Source organism: Sarcophilus harrisii, chromosome 1 (assembly GCF_902635505.1).
Source record: "Sarcophilus harrisii chromosome 1, mSarHar1.11, whole genome shotgun sequence".
NCBI lineage: Eukaryota > Metazoa > Chordata > Mammalia > Dasyuromorphia > Dasyuridae > Sarcophilus > Sarcophilus harrisii.
Window position 1 is genome coordinate 267,663,573 of NC_045426.1, and position 20,262 is coordinate 267,683,834.

General features: G+C 33.1%; 1 pseudogene; it reads left to right on the forward strand.

Moving 5' to 3' along the window:
* The first annotated feature begins 1,570 nt into the window (after positions 1-1,570).
* LOC111719329 lies at positions 1,571-2,921 on the forward strand (annotated as a pseudogene).
* Positions 2,922-20,262: the final 17,341 nt, after the last annotated feature.

Genomic DNA, 20,262 nt, shown 5'->3' on the forward strand with positions numbered 1-20,262 from the left:
AAGAAACTTCCATCTCTCATATCACTAAAAAAGAAATAAGGCCCCTTAAGAAAAGTGGCAATAAATAGAAGTAATACCTCTTTTCTATTAACTGCTCTCTCTGGTATAACTACATCTGTTAGTGGTTTGGGGCACTTGAGCAAAACAAACTCTTTCTGCTGACTAAGCAGCACTGAAATTAGCTAAGAAATTAACTAATGCATTAAGTTTCTTCTTCAGAAGACTTTTTCATTTAGTCTCCTAACTAGTTCAGAGCTCATTCTTCCTCCAGAGTCCACATTATACCCCTTATTAATTTGTGCACATGCTGTGTTATTAAATTTACCTGGCTGGTTATATTGCTAGCAAGTTCTGCTTGCCTTAAAAGTCAACATTTTGCTTCCCTTGTTGATGCCCCAAAGAAATAGTTAATATTCCTTATAAGGGAACAAAAAAGATGGGGATGAGATTATTTAACTCTAACAAAAAGAAAATGTATAAGACAAAAGGTTGTAAGGAATGGAATCGAGTAATTTAAATGAGTGAACTTTCAGTCCAGGGTCAGAAAGACATACAGAATAAACTACCAAAAAAAAAAGAAGAAGAAGAAAGAAAGATTGGAGAAAGAAACTGGGAGGACAGATACAACAAAAAAGAAATTAAATCAGACTTTTATGTGGCTATAATCAAACTGTCAAGTCAAGATAAGGAACATTGTGGACATAGCACGTTGGGGAACCACTAAAATTCAGAATCACAAACACACAGTGACTGAAAGAACAGCCACCATCAGAAAGACCCTTTATTAGCAAAAGGAAGATAATAAATACCTGTGATTTCTTCTTCTATTATGACTTCAGATTACAGATTAACCTTTGTCTAACTCAATGATCTATCCACCTGCTGGCAAAGTATCAGGACATAACTCAAAATAGATTTGAACATTTCCAAAGGGGTAAATAAAGCAATTATCACTTCCTGGCTAGCATTTCCAAAATAGTCTTGTATTTTTTGCTTACCCTTATTTTTTTATCTCACAATCATTTTCAAATGTCATTTAAAATTCTTTACAGACTAGTTCCAAATGGCATTTCCAGTTTTATTATAAATTGATCTCTTTCCATACATTCTATGATCTAATAAAACCATCTTTATTCTTCCTCACATGTGACATTCTATCCCTTATGCCTGGAATGTACTCCCTCCATATTTCCACCTTTTAGAATGTCTAGCTTTGTTCAAAGCTCAGTCTATTGCCAAGATATACATGTAGCCTTTCATTAGTGCTCCCCACAAATTCTTCTGAAGTTTTTACATCACTGAGATCTGATATGTGACCTTCTATCTTAGAAGCAATCAGGAATTAAGGAGGTTTCCTGAATCTGGTAGTGATGTGACCAGACATATGTTTTAAGAATATCAGTTTTAGTTGTTTTGTCAAGAACAGAAATACTTCAGCTAAGTAAACTGACTAAATGCCTATTACAAAAGTGCAATGCACAGAAATTTCTTTTGGCACTTTGATGATGCTGTTGGATATTCTTTTTAGAGAATTCTTTTTAGCCATTTGTTTTCTTATTTTCCTTTAAAAATGACAATTGTCAATGGATTTTTAAAATACTCTATGTTTTTCTTCAATTTCATATTCTTGGCATATGACTATGTGATCTTGGGAGTGTCAATATATGGATGTGTCAGCAACATGGTCAAGAGATCAACTGATAGAGAAGTAGCTAGACTCATTACATATTAAGCTATAAAGTCCTTGATAGCTATGGGTACCATTATCATAATGCTAGGTTTCCTGTGATGCTATGGTATTATGAAGGAAAGTTACTGCATGCGTTGCTCTTGTTCTTCATCAGATTACTTATGATTCTGTTAATTCAGATTACCACAGATATAGTAGGTGGGGTCTTCAGATCTAAAATTGAAAACACACTCAGAAAGACTTTCTGGGAAGAAAAGGAAATTTTGTTTCAAAATGATCCTTAAAATAAAGCCAAAGTACTTGGACAAAATACAAAAGAAATTTCAATGCTATAGTTTGGTCAATGGATAGGGAATGAACTTCAGAAAGTATTCTACTTCATGTGAATATGGAATTCTTACAAATAATATTTGTGTGCAATATATGAGGGGAAAGTTTATAATGACACATGTGGTGAATATATTATAAACATTTTAAAGAAAAAAATTGTAATTGCATTTGGAATGGAAGTGATTGAGATACTTGGATTGGTGTTTTCTATGGTCTTATACCACCAAATTGGGGAAAAAAATGAAACTACAAGAGGTAAGTCGTTATCCACCACATCTTTCTTTTTAAAAATTTGCTTTAAAAAAAAAAAAGCAAATATTGTTAAGTATCCAATATGCTGAATCATTACATTTTACTAAAAACATGTACTATTACGCATCAAATTTCTTTGATTTGAGCGACATAGAAATCATGTGTATATTTTTTCAGAATAAAAGCATGGGTTTTTTGTTGTTGGTGGTGGTGGTGGTTTTTGCTGAGGCAATTGGAGTTAAGTGACTTGCCTAGGGTCACACAGCTAGGAAGTGATAAGTGTCTGAGGTCAAATTTGAACTCAGGTCTTCCTGACTTCAGGGCTGATACTCTATCCAATGCGTCATCTAACTGCCCCTAAAATCACACTAAAAAGAGAGAGAGAGAGAGAGACCATTAGAAAGCAGAAAAGGTCAATGAAGAAAAGATCAAAAAAGGGAAACTTTGAAGAGGAGGACTACACTCAGTGGGTAAGATTTTCCATTTGCAAGAAACTTCTTTAAAATTAATCCACAAAATCCTAGAGTGCTGGATCTAGAGCATCCTCATAGATTATCTAATTCTACCTCCTCATTTAACAGGTGAGAAATCAGAGACTCAGAGAGGAGCAGGAAATTGCCCAAAATTACACAACAAGTACATGGCATAATCATGGTTTGAATGGAAACACATGAGATGGAGCCAAGATGGTGGAGAGCAGACATAACTTTCTGTGACCTCCTCTGACCTATTCTCAAATCAACAGCAGATTAAGCCTCTAAATTGATTTTGAAGTCAAATAATCCACAAGTATTAGGAGTACAGCACATTCCCAGAAAAAGATACTTTGGTAGAACTTCAGAACAGATCTGTTTCAAATGGGAAGGGTGACAGTCTGCTGAGCCCAGACCACAGCACAGATAGACCGGGGCAAGAAGCTAGGGCTGGGAATCAGAATGTTGTAGCTTGCACACATCTAGGAATCTTCTGTGAGCTTCTTAGGCCATTTTATCCTGATTGCAAGCAGGTGGTTTGACAGATTTGCTACAAAAGGCAAATTGTAAACCATTGAGCCCTGGAAAAACACCAGACCTACCCCTCATTACCCAACATTGGAAATCAATCAGCAGAACTGCCCCATGGCAAACTAAAGCAGCTGCCACTTCTCTGCATTGAACAGACCTCAAGCCTTTAAAAAATGAATTAAAAAAAAAAGAACTCTCACCATAGACAGCTTTTATGGAGAGAGAACAGAACAGACCTCGAATCCTGAGGTTCCTAAGGGCAAAGCAACTCCAGAGGAAGCCCCAAAGGGAGACATAATCTGGTTCCCATTTCACAAGGCTTTCTTGGAAGACTGCATAAAGAATCTTAAAAGAGAGGTAGAAGAAAAATGAGGAAATGAAATGAGATCATTGCAAGAAGAAATGGAAAAAGCATATAATGCCCTACAAAAGAGATATGAAAAAGATACCAATTCACTGAAAAACAAAATTTGTGAAATGGAAAAAGAATACAATGAACAAAAAAATTCAATTGGCCGACTACAAAAGGAACTAAAAAGGGTAACTGAAGAAAATAATACACTAAAAATTAGAATTGAACAAGTGGAAGTGAATGACTCAATAAGACTTCAAGAATCAGTCAAAAAATGAAAAAATAGAAGAAAATATGAAATATTTCCTAGGAAAAACAACTGATCTGGAAAACAGGTCCAGGAAAGATATTCTAAGGATTATTGGACTTCCTGAAAGCCATGATAAAAAAAAAATCTAGACATTATCTTACAAGAAATCATAAAAGAAAACTGCCCTGATATTTTAGAATCAGAAGGTAAAATAGCCATTGAAAGAATTCACCAATCACCTCCTGAAAGAGACCCCAAAATTAAATCCCCAAGAAATATAGTGGCTAAATTTCAGAACTATTGCACCAAGAAAAAGATATTGCAAGCAGCCAGAAAGAAGCAATTTAAATATCAAGGAGCTGCAATTAAGATTGCCCAAGACCTAGCAGCTTCCATCTTAAAGGATTGAAGGGCCTGGAATCTGATATTCCAAAAAGCAATAAGCCAAGAATAAGCTATCTAGCTAAAATGAGCATTATCTTTCAGGGAAGAAGATGGATATTCAATGATATAGGTGAATTTCATCTATTTCTAATGAAAAGACCAGAACTGAACAAAAAAATTTGATTTCCAAACACAGAATTCAAGAGAAGCATAAAAAGGTAAAAAGGAAAGAATTCTTGAGAACTATATTTCTGTTATGGATATACTTAGAGAATGAAAGTATAATTTGATTTTATTATGATAATATGAAAAATAAACTAGTGATGGAAATGGGATCATACTGGGAAAAGAAGGGAAAGGAGGTAAAAGAAGAGAAATTACATCTCACAAAGAGGCAAAGAAAACCTATTATAATTGAGAGAAAGAAGAGGGATTATGTGAATGTGAAGAAAGAAGAAGAGATTTGGCTCTAAGAGAGAATATCAGACATATTTGGTTTCACAAAGAAACTTGTCTCATCTTATAGGAAAGTGGGAGGGAAAGGGGGAAAGAAAGGAAAAGACTAATAGAAGGGAAAACAGAAGAATTAGGAGAAAGGTGTAAAAAATTGGGAGGGGCTCTAAAGGGGGAGGACTGTTTGAAGGAGGTGGTCCCTCAAAATACTGGGAAGGAGAGAAGGGGGAAAGGAAAGAGAAGAGCATAACTTAGGGTAAATAAGATGGCAGGAAATAGTTACTTTAACTGTGAATGTCAATGGGGTAAACTCTCCCATAAAACAGAAGTGGATAGCAGATTGGATTAAAAGCCAGAATCCTACAATATGTTGGTTACAAGAAACACATTTAAAGCATAGTGATACATACAGAATGAAGACAAAGGGCTGGAGCAGAATCTATTATGCTTCAGGTGAGGGGGAAAAAATAGGAGTAGCAAACCTGATCTCAGATCAAGTAAAAGAAAAGATAGATCTAATTTAAAAAGATAAGAAAGAAAACTATATTTTACTAAAGGGTGCCATAAATAATGAATTAATATCAATATTAAACATATGTGCACCAAGTGGTATAGCATCCAAATTCCTAGAGGAGAAATTAAGAAAGCTGCAAGAATAATTAGACAGCAAAACTATGCTAGTGGGGGATATCAACCTTGCTGTCTCAGAACTAGATAAATCAAACCACAAAATAAAGAAAGAAGTTAAAGAGGTAAACAAAATGTTAGAAAAGTTAAGTATGATAGATATTTGGAAAAAACTGAATGGAGACAAAAAGTAGTTTTGTTTTTTTTTCCTCAGTGGTTCATGGAACTTATACAAAAATTGATCATGTGTTAGGGCATAAAAACTTCAAAATCAAATGAAGACATATGATTCTTCCCACCTATCTGACAACATGAGAGTGGGAAGGAAAGGGGGATTATTTTGGTTCTGTAAGTTTTTTATTGACATCTTTTGTTTCTATATTATCTTTATTTCCAAATATATTCCTACAAATATATAATATGTGCATATATATGTATAAGTGCCACCCCTTCCAGAAAACTATGCTTTATAAGTAAAAAAAAAAAAAAAAAAACAGAAAAAAATTTAGCTTAGAAAAATCAACTAACATATAAACTGTTTGATATGATACAGAAAGTTCTACACTCTTAATCATCTACCTCCACAAAGGGAGATAAATTCTCATATCTTTTTTCACAGCACAATGTCTAGTACATAGGAGGCACTTAATAGATGCTGTTTTCATTCATTTATTCACTAGGATCCAAAGTTAGTCATTATAATTTCACAATTCTCAGCATTGATTTTTGTGATCAATATTTCTATTTACATTATTGTAACTTGAATACATGTTTCATAACAACACTTAAGTCTTATAGACTCCCAGGAATAACTTCTGGTCAAATGACCCAGGATTTTTCAAACTCTCGAATTCATGAGTTTGTCTCCAAGGCTAGACACAGCCATCTCAAGATTATGGATTGTATCACCTAAAACCATCAAAAGACTTACAAAGCAAAAGAGGCAAACAGAGCCCCAGATATAAACTTGTTTAACAGTGCCCTAATCTAGCTGCTTCTCAGCTGTCATGGGGTAAGGAACTAAGACTTTCCAGTTTTGTTTCATTATTGCAAAGAATAAAATCCTTCAGAGATAAGCATATGTTTTCTCAGAATTAGTCAATAGAATTCAATGCATGCTCCATGTGAATCAACATTCATTATGTAGTCATTGTGGGCATTATTTTCCTAGTTTTTGCTTACTTCACACTGCAATTATTTATATATCTTCTCATGATTTATGTATTTTTCATATTTTTTTGTTTTTTACAGCACTGCAAAATCCCATTGCATTCATGTACCATAATTTGTTTAGTTATTCTCTAGCTGATGAGCATTACAGTTCTTCAATGTTTAAAAAAAAATTCTTCATGAAAGTTTTGTCCTGTACAGGACCTTTCTTTTTAACATTCAGTTGGATTTCTGAATTAAAGAGTATTGACATTTTTGTTACTTTCTTAGTATAATTCTAAATTACTTTGCGGAATGATTAAACCATTTTACGCATCTACCAAGTGTGAGTTAATGTGCTACCCTTTCTACAACCCCTCCAAAGTGAACTATTCTCATCTTTTGTCATCTCTGACATTTTGCTAAATATAATGTGAAATCTCAGATTGATTTTGAAACATATTAATAATAAAATGAAGGCCTCTCCCTAAGACATACTGAAGAAGTTATCCATTGAAATGAAATCAATGTAAAATAAGTTATAAATTCATTTATAACTCTTATGGAAGTTTAGTTATGTAAGTAGTGTTAGATATCACCAAATCTAACTCCTTCACTTTTTTAATAATGTTTTCTTCTTTATTGTGAATTTAAATAACAAGTCACCTAGAGACAGCTAAGTGGTACGGTGAATAAAGCACTGGTCCTACAGTTAGTTAGGAGGAACAAATTTAAATCCAGCCTCAGATACTTTCTAGCTGTGTGGCTCTGGGCAAATCACTAGCCTCTGTCTAGCTCCATCTCCTCAACTGTAAAATGAGATAATAATAGCATTTGCCTCCCAAAGTTGTTCCAAAGATCAAGTATTTATAAAAAGTTTATCACAAATTGTAAAATGTTATCTGCATCTAGAGAGAGAACTATGAATACTGGATCTGGATAGAAGCATAGTATTTCCACCTTTTTTTTGTTTTTGTTGTTTGCTTGTTTTTTTTTTCATGTTCTTTTTTCCCTTTTGATCTGATTCTTCTTGTACAACATGATAAATATGGAAATATGTTTAAAAGAATTGCACATATTTAACCAATATCAAATTGATTGTTGTTTTAGGGAGGAAGGAGACAAGGAAGGGAGGAAGAAAAATCTAGAACACAAAATTTTTCAAAAGTTAATATTGAAAACAATGTCTACATATATTTGGAAAAAATGAAATACTATTTTTAAAAAGATCTTAGCACAGTGCCTGGTATATAGTAGGTTATTGTAAGTGCTTGTTTCCTTCTTTCCATCAACAAATACAGACATTTAAGCTACAAAATGGAGCAGAAAAAAGGAGAAAATTAGAAGCTGAATTTGTATTAGATATAGTTGAATGACATAGCAACAAATTTTTTATATTCTCTTTTGCACTGTATTTTTTCTTGTGGAAATTAAAAATAAATTTTATCAATCCTACTTTTTATATCTATCCACTAATCTGTTATCCTCTCTGCCTCTCTTTTCTTTTACAATAAATATAAGCAAAATAAATCAATACAATGGCCATCTCAGAGAATTCATGACTCATTCTGCAGCTTTAGTCCTGGATTTCTTTGCCAACAAGTATGTTTCATCATCAGTCTTTCGATATTGTGAATAGTTTCTACTTTGGTCAGAGTCCAGAAGTCTTTCAGAGTTGCTTCTCCTCACATTATTATTGTGGTCATCATATAATTTATTCCTCTATTTCTGATTATTTCATACTTTATCAATTTATATGTCTTTCTATATTTCTTTGAATGTGTCATAACCACCATTCTTATGGCATAATATAGTACATATAATATAAAATATAAAATATTGTATGTAATTAATTATATAAATAATAAAATGAACACCCAACTAATTAATTAATGTATGATGAATTATATGCCACAATTAATTCAGCCATTATCCCCTTAACTTTTAGTTCTTTGCTACAACAAAAAGTGCTTCTATGAATGTTCACTTACTTATAGGCCCATTCCCTCTACATGCCTAATAGTAATAGCTCCTTAACAGAAGGGACTAATTTTGGCCTTTCTTTGTATCCTCAACTTTAGCAGGGTGCCTGGCATATAGAAGGCACTTACTTGTTAATTGACCAATTTGGTCAAATGGTATGTGCTCTTTAATGATTTGGGAAGATTTCTGGTTTCAAATTCCTTTCCAGAATAGTTGAAAAATACATATCTTCATTAATGGAGTTTAATTCTCTCATTATACAGATGAAGAAAATTGTACAAGTTCAACCAGGCAGAAGTATTAGAGACCCAAGTCCTTGGATTCTAAATCCAATACTCAATTTTTTTTTATCATTAAGCAAGAGACAGAGACAGAAAGAGAAAGACAGATAGACAAATGATGGAGAGAAACCATTTAACACCATTTCATTAATAAAAGAATAGCTTGAATCTAACTAAGTATTCTCCATTTAGTGCTCACGATAGAAGATCTTCTCTTTCCTTCTCTTTCTTTCCTTCTCTCTCTCTCTCTCTCTCTCTCTCTCTCTCTCTCTCTCTCTCTCTTTCTCTGAGTCCATTTCTGTGTCTGTCTTTTTCATCTTCTATCACATCTTTGTATTTCTAGTCTAACACTTTTACAATAACTCCTCCAAATTGCTGCCTAAGTAACATTCCTTTTGTAGCTCTATGATCTTCTCACTGGTGATCCAGATAGACTCCTCCAGTACTCATAGATTTAGTCACCAAATAGATACTTTCTACAAAGGCCTGGAGATTTGGGGGTAATTCCATGTGATTATGCTTCAAGCATTTTTGCTCCCAATCCCCACTGGTATAATCCTCATCAATAATCAGGCAATAGGGAAAGAATCAAAATGGCACATTAGAGGAAGCAATTCATCTGGATTCTCTTAATATTCTCCAAACAACCTTAAGATAATTCTACTCATCAAATTCTGTAATGGCAGAGCAAACAAAAGGTGAGGATGAGTCATTTTTCTGGCCTAAGAAAATTTAGGCATTAACAGGAGACAGCCTTTAATGCCAGATTGGAGACCTGTCCATAGTACAGCAGGGACAACAGTTACCTCAGCAGTAGAAGAACTTCAGGAGCTCTCAGTCCAAGAGATTAAGAGGATGGAACAACTGGTAAGAAAGAAACTACATGGGACCCTTTGCTAGCCCTGGGTACATCTGGTACTGATAGATCACAAGGGAACAGGAGCCCTAGTCTCAGTTCTAAAACAAAGAGAGCATTAGTGCTTGTGGTCTGCAAGGAACAAAGGACCTTCTTCAGTAAAGAGCAGAGACAAAGAGAGCAGCAACCTTACTTCTCACAGGACCACAACACTTTGGGAGCACCAAAAACTTTCTGACACTCAGAATAGCTCTGAAAACAGCAGAAATAAAAAACCTGAAATTTAGAGTAGTGCCTCCCCACATCCAGGTAAGCAGAGTCCAACTTTAACATGAAGTCCAAAGTCAAGAAAAGGAGCAAATAACAAAACAAAACAAAAACTTGGTGGTAAAAATTGAGTTGGGTGTCAGAGAAAACTAAATATAATCTCAGAAGAAGATAACAATATGAAAACAGCAATAAACAAAAACCTCAAAGAATAATGGTAATTGTATATAACAGTTAAAAAAAGAGATGAGTGGTAGAGAAAAAAATTGGAAAAGAAATGAGACATACAGGAAATTTATGAAAAGATTAGTAATAGTAATAGCTTAATAAAAGAAGCACAAAAAGTATATATACTGAATAAAATAATACCTTAAAAACTGATCTAATGGTAAAAGAGGAACAAAAATTCATGAAAGAAAAAAATTTAGAATAGAATATATTCTTTAGAATATAGAATTGGCCAAATATGAAAAAAGGCACAAAATTTCACTGACAAAAAGGAGTCCTTGAAATTTAGAACAAATGGAATCTAATAACTCCATGAGATACCAAGAAACAATAAAATAAAGTTTAAAAAATGAAGAAATATCTCATGAGAAGAACAACTGACCTGGAAAATAATTCAAGGAGAAATAATTTAAGAATTCTTGTACTACCTGAAAACCATGATAAAGAAAGACCCTGGGTACTATATTTCAAGATGCAAGGAAAATTGCTTCAATATTTTAAATTCATAGAGTAAAGTTGAAATTACCTCCTGAAATAAATATCAAAATGAAAATTCTCAGAAATATATTAATCAAATTCCAGAACTTTCAAGTCAAAGAGAAAAAATGTTTTAAGCAGCCAAAAAGAAACAATTCAAATGTAAATAATGCCTACCATATAAAACTGAGTATAATATTTCAAGGGGAAAAGTGAATATTTAATGAAATATTAGAACTTTCAAATATTCCCGATGAAAAGACCACAGCTGAATATAAATTGATACAAAGTGAAATGAGGAAAAACAGATCATTGTACATAGTAAACAACAATGTCATAATAATGATCAATTGTGAAAGACTTGGCTAACTGAGCTCGGTGATCCAAGACATTCCCAAAACACTTATGTGAAAAATTGTTATCCACCTCCAGAAAGAGAACTGAGTACCTCTAAATGCAAATTAAAATATAATTTTCTCACTATTTTTATTTTTGAGATCTTTGAAAAAGTATGACTAATAAGGAAATGTTTTTGCATGGCTTCACATATATAATTGATACTATATTGCTTGCCTTTTCAGATAGGAGAGGGTTAAGAAGGAGAGAATCTAGAACTCAAAATTTAAAAAGAAAAAAAAATACCAAAAATAAACAAGTAGATTTTTCACATTTTCAGGCATTTGAATATTGTAACAATTAACTTTTTATTTTTTATTTTCTTAGAAGGTATCATAATATTATACTGCAAAGTAATAATCATCAAAATAATTTGTTATTGGGTGAAAATAATAGAAAGATTGATCACTGAGACAAATTAGCTATACAATATGCAAAAGCAAATGAGAATAGTAGCTCCATGTTTGATAAACTCAAAGATCTCACTATGAAGACAAGAACTCACCGTTTCATGGAAAATTGTCAGGAAAATTAGAAAGCATTTTGGTATAAGTGGTATAACATATAATACCATATGCTAAGGTAAATTCCAAATAGTTGCATGATATAGATACAAGAGATGATAGAAACAAACTAGAGAAGCAAGGAAGAAATTATGTGTCATATCAATGAAAGGAGAAAAGTTTGTAAACAAATGAGCAATGGAAAAGTTCACAATAAATAAAATGGACAATTCTGATTGAAAAACTTTTAAAAATTTTATATAATAAAAATCAAAGTAGCTAAAGTTAAAAGATAAGTAGACAAATGGAGAGTAAAATCTTTGCAGGAAGTTTCTCTGATAAAGGTTTCATTTTTTAATAATAGCTTTTTATTTTGAAAATATATGCAAAGACAGTTTTTAACATTCACTCAGCAAAATTTTGTGTTTCAAATTTTTCTCCTTCCCTTCCTCCTCCCTGCCCCAGACAGTGAGTTTTCCAATATATGTTAAACATGTGTGATTTTTCTATACATATTCCCACAATTATCATGCTGCATGAGAAAAATCAGATGAAAAAGGAGAAAAAAAGAAGGAAAAAAGCAAGCAAACAAGAAAAAGTGTTCAGTACTCACCTTCCTCTTTCTGGATGCAGATGGCTCTCTCCATCACAAGTTTATTGGAATTGACCTGAATCACTTCATCGTCACTACAAAAACAGCTGCTACAAACATGTTTGCACATGTGGGTCCTTTTTCCTTTTTTATGATCTCTTTGGAATACAGGCCCAGGAGAGACGCTGGTGTATCAAAGAGTATGCACAGTTTGATAGCCCTTTGGACATAGTTCTAAATTGCTTTCCAAAATGTTTAGATCAGTTCACATAAGTCTACCAACAATGTATTAGTGTCCCAATTTTTCCACACCACATCCAACATTCATCATTTTCTTTTCCTGTCATTTTAGCTAATCTGAGAGACATGCAATGGTAACTTGGATTTGTCTTAATTCTGATCAAAAGTGATTTAGACATTATTGATCAAAGAAATGCAAATTAAGACAACTCTGAAATACCACTACACACCTTTCAGATTGGCTAAAATAACAAGAAAAGATAAAGATGAATGTTGGAGAGGATGTGGGAAAACTGGGACATTGATGCATTATTGGTGGAGTTGTGAATGAATGGTTGGCCATTCTGGAGAACAATTTGGAACTATACTCAGAAAGTGATAAGGCTGTGCATATCCTTTGATCCAGCAATGTTGCTACTGGGCTTATATCCCAAAGAGATATTAAAGAAGGGAAAGGGACCTGTATGTGCAAAAATGTTTGTGGCAACCCTTTTCATAGTTGCTAGAAACTGGAAATTGAATGGATGCCCATCAATTGGAGAATGGATGGGTAAATTGTGGCATATGAATGTTATGTAACATTATTGCTGTATAAGAAATGACCAGCAGGATGAATACAGAGAGACTTGGAAAGACTTACATGGACTGATGCTAAGTGAAATGAGCAGAATCAAGAGATCATTATACACTTCAACAACAATACTATATGATAATCAATTCTGATGGAAGTGGCTATCTTCAACAATGAGAGGATCCAAATCAGTTCCAATTGATCAGTAATGAACAGAACCAGCTACATTCAGTGAAAGAACACTGGGAAATGAGTGTGGACCACAACATAGCATTTACACTCTTTCTGTTATTGTTTGCTTGCATTTTTATTTTTCTTTCCAGGTTATTTTTACCTTCTTTCTAAATCCGATTTTTCTTGTGCAGCAAGATAACTGTATAAATATGTATACATATATTGTTTTTAACATATATTTTAACATATTTAATATGTATGGGATTATCTACCATCTAGGGAAGAGGGTGGAGGGAAGGAGGGGAAAAGTTGGAACAGAAGTTTTTCAGGATGATTTCAGAAAGGCCTGGAGAGACTTACACAAATTGATGCTGTGTGAAACGAGCAGGGCCAGGAGATCATTATATATTTCAACAACAATACTATATGATGACCAATTCTAATGACCTGGCCATCCTCAGCAATGAGATGAACCAAATCAGTTCCAATAGAGCAGTAATGAACTGAACCAGCTATGCCCAGCAAAAGAACTCTGAGAGATGACTTAAAAACCATTACATTGAATTCCCAATCCCTATATTTTTGCCTATCTGCATTTTTTATTTCCTTCACAGGCTAATTGTACAATATTTCAGAGTCCAATTCTTTTTGTACAGCAAAATAAAGGTTTGGTCATGAATACTTATTGTGTACCTAATTTATATTTTAATATATTTAACATCTACTGGTCATCCTGCCATCTGGGGGAGGGGATGGGGGGAAGGAGGGGAAAAATTGGAACAAGAGCTTTGGCAATTGTCAATGATGTAAAGTTACCCATACATATAACCTGTAAATAAAAGACTATTAAAATTTTTTTTAAAAAGGAACAGAAGTTTTTGCAAGGGTCAGTGTTGAAAAATTACCCATGCATATATTTTATCAATAAAAAGCTATAATAAAAAAGAGTGATTTAGAGCATTTTTTCATATGACTAGAATTACTTTTAATTTCTTCATCTGAAAATTGTCTGTTCACATTCTTTGACTATTTGTCAATTGGAAAATGGCTTGTATCCTTATAAATTTGAGTCAGTTTTCTACATATTTTAGAAATGAGACCTTTATCAGAACTGCTGGATGTAAAGATTTTTTTCCCAATTTTCTGCCTTCCTTATAATCTTGTCTGCATTGGTTTTGTTTGTATAAAAACTTTTTAATTTAATATAATCAAAATTAGCCATTTTGCATTTCATACTGTACTCTAGTTCTTCTTTGCCCATAAATTCCTTCCTTCTCCACAGATCTAAGAGGTTGACTATGTTTTGTTCTGCTAATTTGCTTATAGTATCACTCCTTATGTCTCAATCATGAACCCATTTCAACCTCATCATGATGTGTTAAGTGTTGCTCAATGCTTGGTTTCTACTATACTGTTTTCCAGCAATTTTTGTCAAATGGTGAGTTCTTCTCCCAGAAGCTCGGGTCTTTGGGTTTATCAAACACTAGACTATTATAGTCATTGACTATTGTGTCTTATGAACTTAACCTATTCCATTGATTAACTACTCTATTTCTTAGCCAGTACCAAATGGTTTTGATGACTTCTGCTTTGTAATATAATTTTAGATCTGGTACAGCTAGACCACCTTTATTTGCATGTTCCCATTAATTCCATTGAAATTGTTGACCTTTTGTTGTTACAGTTGAACTTTGTTATTATTTTTCTAGTTCATAAAGTAGTTTCTTGGCAGTTTCATTGGTATGACATTGAATAAGTAGATGTATTTAGGTAGAATTGTCATTTTTATTATATTAGTTCAGCCTACCCATGAGCTAATATGCCATGAATATTCTTCCAACTGTTTAGATCTGATTTTATTTGTGTAGAAAGTATTTTGTAATTGTGTTCATAAAGTTCCTGACTTTTTCTTGGCAGATATACTCCCAACTGTTTTATATTATCCATTATTTATATATTTTGTATATATCTATAGATATTTTAAATATAATTTCTCTTTGTATCTCTTGCTGCTGGACTTCGTTGGTAACATAGAAATGTTGATGCATTTTTTTGGAATTATTTTGTATCCTGGAACTTTGCTAAAATTGTTCGTTGTTTCTAGTAGCTTTTAGTTGATTATCAAGGATTCTCTAAGTATATCATCATATCATCTACAAAGAGTGATAATTAGGTTAACTTATTTTCTATTTCCTTTCATTTCTTTTTCTTCTCTTAGTGTTAATGCTAACATTTCTAATATAATATTGAATAGTAATGGTGATAGTGGGCAACTGTGTTTCACCTTTGATTTTATTGGAAATGCTTCTAGTATGCTTACTGGTGATTTTAAATAGATGCCACTGATCATTTTAAGTAAAACTCCATTTTTGTCTAATTTTTTTCTGTGTGCATTGAGAATATTATATGATTTTTGTTAGTTTAGTTATTGATAAAGTCAATCATGCTAATAGTTTTCTTAATATTGAACCAGCCCTTCATTCCTGGTATAAATCCTATTTGTTCATGGCATATTATCCTGGTAATAAGTTATTGTAATCTCTTTGCCAATATTTTATTTAAGTTTTTTTCATCGATATTCATTAGAGAAATTGGTCTATAATTTTCTTTCTCAGTTTTGACTCTCCCTGGATTAGGTACTGGCACCATATTTGTGTCATAAAAGTAATTTTGTAGGACTCCTTTTTTCCCTATTTTTCCAAATGGTTTGCATAGTATTGGAATTAATTGTTCTTTAAATGCAAACATAGAATTCACTTGTAAATCTATCTGGCCCTGGAGATTTTTTTAAGGAGTTGATTAATAGTTTGTTCAATTTCTTTTTTTCTAATATGGGGATACTTAAGTGATTTATTCTCTGTTAATCTGGCAATTCATATTTTTATAAATATTTATCCATTTCACTTAGATTATCAGATGTATTGGCATATGGGTGGAAATAGCTCCAAATCATTGTTCTAATTTCTCTTCATTGATGTAAAGTTTGCCTTTTTCATTTTGGGTACTACCAATTTGGTTTTCTTCTTTCCTTTTTCTAATCAAATTAGCTAAAGGTTTATGTATTTTGTTGGGGGTTTTGCATAAAATAAACTCTTAATTTTGTTTATTAATTAAATAGTTTTCTTTCTTTCAATTTTATTACTCTTCCCTTTCATTTTCAGAATCAAATTTGGTATTTAATTGGGGAGGGGGGATTAATTTGTTCCTTTTCTAGCTTTTTTAGCTATATTCCCAATTCATTGATCTTTTCTTTCTCTATTTTATCCAAGTAAACATCTAGACTTATAAAATCTCCATTAAGAAGTGCTTTGCCTGCATTCCACAAATTTTGTCATGTTGTCTCATTATTGTCATTCTCTTGGATGAAATTATCAATTGTTTCTATTATTTGTTGTTTTACTTTCTTGTTCTTCAGGATTAGATTATTTAATTTTCAATTAATTTGGGGTCTATTTTTCCCTGGCCCTTTATTATGTATAATTTTTATTGTATCATGATCCAAAAAAGATAAATTTACTATTTCTGCATTTGATTTTGAGATTTTTATGACCTAATACATGGTTAATTTTTGTATAGGTCCCATGTACTGCCAAGAAAAATGTATATTACTTTTTGTGCCCATTCACTTTTTTCCAAAAGCCTATCATACCTAATTTTTCTAAAATCGTTTTTACCTCCTTAATTTCTTTCTTGTTTGTGATTCAATTTTATCTAGTTCTGATAGAGTGAGATTGCAATCCCTCACTAGTATAGATTTCCTGTCTATTTCTTTTTACAGCTCTCAACTTCTTCTCTAGGAACTTGGATGCTATACTACTTGGGACATACATGTTTAGTATTGATATTACTTCATTATCTCTGGTATTCTTTAGAAAGATATAGTTCCTTTTTATCTCTTTTAATTAGCTCTATTTTGCTTTTGCTTGATATGAGATTGGAATTGCTACCCTTTTTTTTACTTCAGCTGAAGCATAATAAATTTTACTCCAGCTCTTTTACCTTTGTTCTGTATGTATCACTTTGCTTTAAATATTTCTTGTAAACAACATATTGTAGGATTCTGACTTTTAATCTAGTCTGCTATCTGCTTCTCTTTTATGGGAGAGTTCATCCCATTCACATTCACAATTACAGTTACTAACTCTGTATTTCCCATTTTATTTTCCCCAAGTTATATTTTTCTCTTTCCTTTTGTCCCTTTTGCTCCTCCTGACCATCACCTTCCTCAATCTACCCTCTCCTTTTACAGCCCTTCCCCCTTTTCCCTTCTACTTCTGTTCTCATTTATATTGTCACTGGAAGTTATTTCTCCCTTTGTGGAATACTTATAAAATTCCCCTTTGCAGTAGCTTGATGTTGAATAAAAAATAAGCCACTCTATTTTGGTAATTTTCAGTAACTCAGTCTTTTGCTCTTGATATAAGCATTTCTATATTCATCAGCATTGTTACCATAAACATTGCTCCCACTCACTACCACCTAAGACTCCCATGCCTTTTGAAGCTACCAATGACTTCCCTGGATAAAAAGATAAGGATAAAAGAGATAGTGGTCAAGTCTTCACAGACACATGACAGGCAAGAAAGAAATAGAGTCCCCCACAAAGCTCTTTGGAAATAGCTCAAAACAATCCTCTCTCTTAAAAAAAAAAAAAAAGGCAAAGAAAAATAGAGACAGAGGCAGAGAGAGAGACAAAGACAAAGACTGCTCAGACAAAGACCGAGACAGAGAAGAGACAGACTGCCACAAAAACTCATGGATTGAGAGAAAAGAAAAAACAGAGACAGGGAAATGGGGACAGGTGGAACACCCTTTTTTTATCTATTAAAGTTTTCTTAATAGTCAATTTTATTGAATCGTTTTCCATAACAAACTTCTGAGGTATCATTTCTTCTAGTTCAGAAGCTATTTAGAGGACTAAGTTTTGCATTACCAGGAGTAGACACCATGAAGTTTCACGTGCTTTCCTGGAATTGTGCAAGGAATATTTTGATAAGTTTGTATAACTCACAAGCAAAGACAAAATTTAAAAAGCTCCATGACTATTACATGTGAAATAATGGTATTGCACTAACTGATCAGAGATATCCCTTTCAACTTTCAAATACTAGAATTCTGTGTTACCTTTCTAATTAACAACTTTCAGTGACACCCTCCTACCTGCAGAAAAAAGCATATTATTCCTAGTATTTAAATCCCTCCTTAGTCTGCCTCCCAATTCATTTATCCAGTCATGTACTACTCCCCAAGTCAACATTCCAGCCAAACTTGATTTTATTATCCTGCCTTCTCTTATCTCTTTATCTCTGCTCATGTGTCAGTGGAATGCACAGAAAGGATTCTCCCCTTATCCTACCATCTCCATTGTTTGAAATCATGACTCAGAAGCCACTTCTTCCATGAAACCTCCCCTTGTCCAACCCTACTACTTGGGTGAAAGTGATGTCCCATCTTCTCAAATTTTGGCCTCTTGATTGCAATCACCTCACCATCTCTTATTACTACCATAGTTAATTATATATTTTTTCTCTCCCCAAACCATTACCCAGTTTTTTCAGTCATGTCCAATTTTTCATATTCTTATTTAGGGGGTTTTGGAAGCAAAGATACTAGAGTAGTTTGCCATTTCCTTCTCAAACTTATTTTATAAATAAGGAAGCTGAGGAAAACAGGGTTAAATGCTTTTCCGAGAGTCACACAGTTAGTAAGTGCCTGAGGCAGATTTGAACTCAGGAAGATTATTCTTCCTGATTCCAGACCCAACACTCTATTCATTGTGCTGTCTAACTTTCCCCATCCTACTCCATGAGATTATAAACTCCAAGTGGACTGGGTCTATTTTGAATCTATCTTTGTATCTCCACCCCGTGTAGTGTTTTGCATATCATTAGTGCATAGTTTAATAAATCTTTGTTGGAAAGCCCTAGAAAAACTTTTAATTTGTTAGACACTGTGCAACCTGTCTTTCTCCAAGAAAAAATAAATAAGTAAAACAATCCCAGGATCTATAACCCTTTCTCACAGCCTCTTTGGGGAAAAAACACTAATGAAGCATCAATAGATTCCTTTGCAACAAATCACCCTGCTCCTTTTGTTCTACTCATTTGCTTCCTCTGTGCCTGACATTCTGATGGCATTTTGCACTTTCTAGTGGTATTTTGGACTCACGTGGGATGAGTTGGTTTCCCAAAATAGCTGTGTATGCAAACTAGAACAGAACTTTGTCTCATAAATTCAGATTCAAAGAAAGAAATACATATTTCCACTTTTTTAGCCGAAAGTCTCTATACCTGAATTCAGCTGTTTCAGCAGTCTTTCAGCAAGGCTTTAATCTCTCCCTGTTTCTGGAATTCTGCAATACCAAAGTACTCCTGTTTCAGACTTTCTTATAGCAGCCTATTGGCATGTGGTAACAAAAGATTAATCCAAGGTGACCTCCAAGTTTTTAAAGATTTAGATTAGGTTCTATAAGCCATCTTCTTTCTAAATATGTTGAATATAAAACTTAAGTTAGAAGGGAATCGTTTTAAGAAAGAACATTTCATTATACATATTTAGATTTTTTTTTACTCATTATGGCTTTGTTTGGACATTGTTTATTTGTTTTGTTTCAGATCCATGATTTCATTCAAATAAAAATTTATAATATGGAAACTCTCCAGTGATGCAAATCAAGAACTCATCTCTAAACTTCAATCTTAGAGAGATTCCCACATTGAAAGATCAAGTAATTTGCTCATGGTAATAAAACTAACATGTCCCAGTGGTAAGACTTAAAATCATCTTTCTAAATCCAAGGCCAGCCCTTTCCACTGTGGCTTACTGCCTCTTACCATGATATTGTTCATTCTTTCTCCATAAATACAGTTAGGACAAATGGACAACTTATATTTTAAATTTGGTTTCTGGTATGTATTATATATATGTGTGTATATACATATATACACTTACATATACCCAAAATACACAAATGCATGTTTATCTATGTATTTATAGATATTACATATGTGTGTGTGCTTATACACATACCTGTGTGTGTTCATATATGTATACAATTATTATTGAGTCATTCATCATGTCTAATTCTTCCTGACATTGTGGACTATAGCATGCCAGTCCTCTCCATGGAATTTTCTTAAAATGTTGGAGTCATTTGCCATTTCTTTCTCCAATGGATGAAAGCAAACAAGGTTAAATGACTTG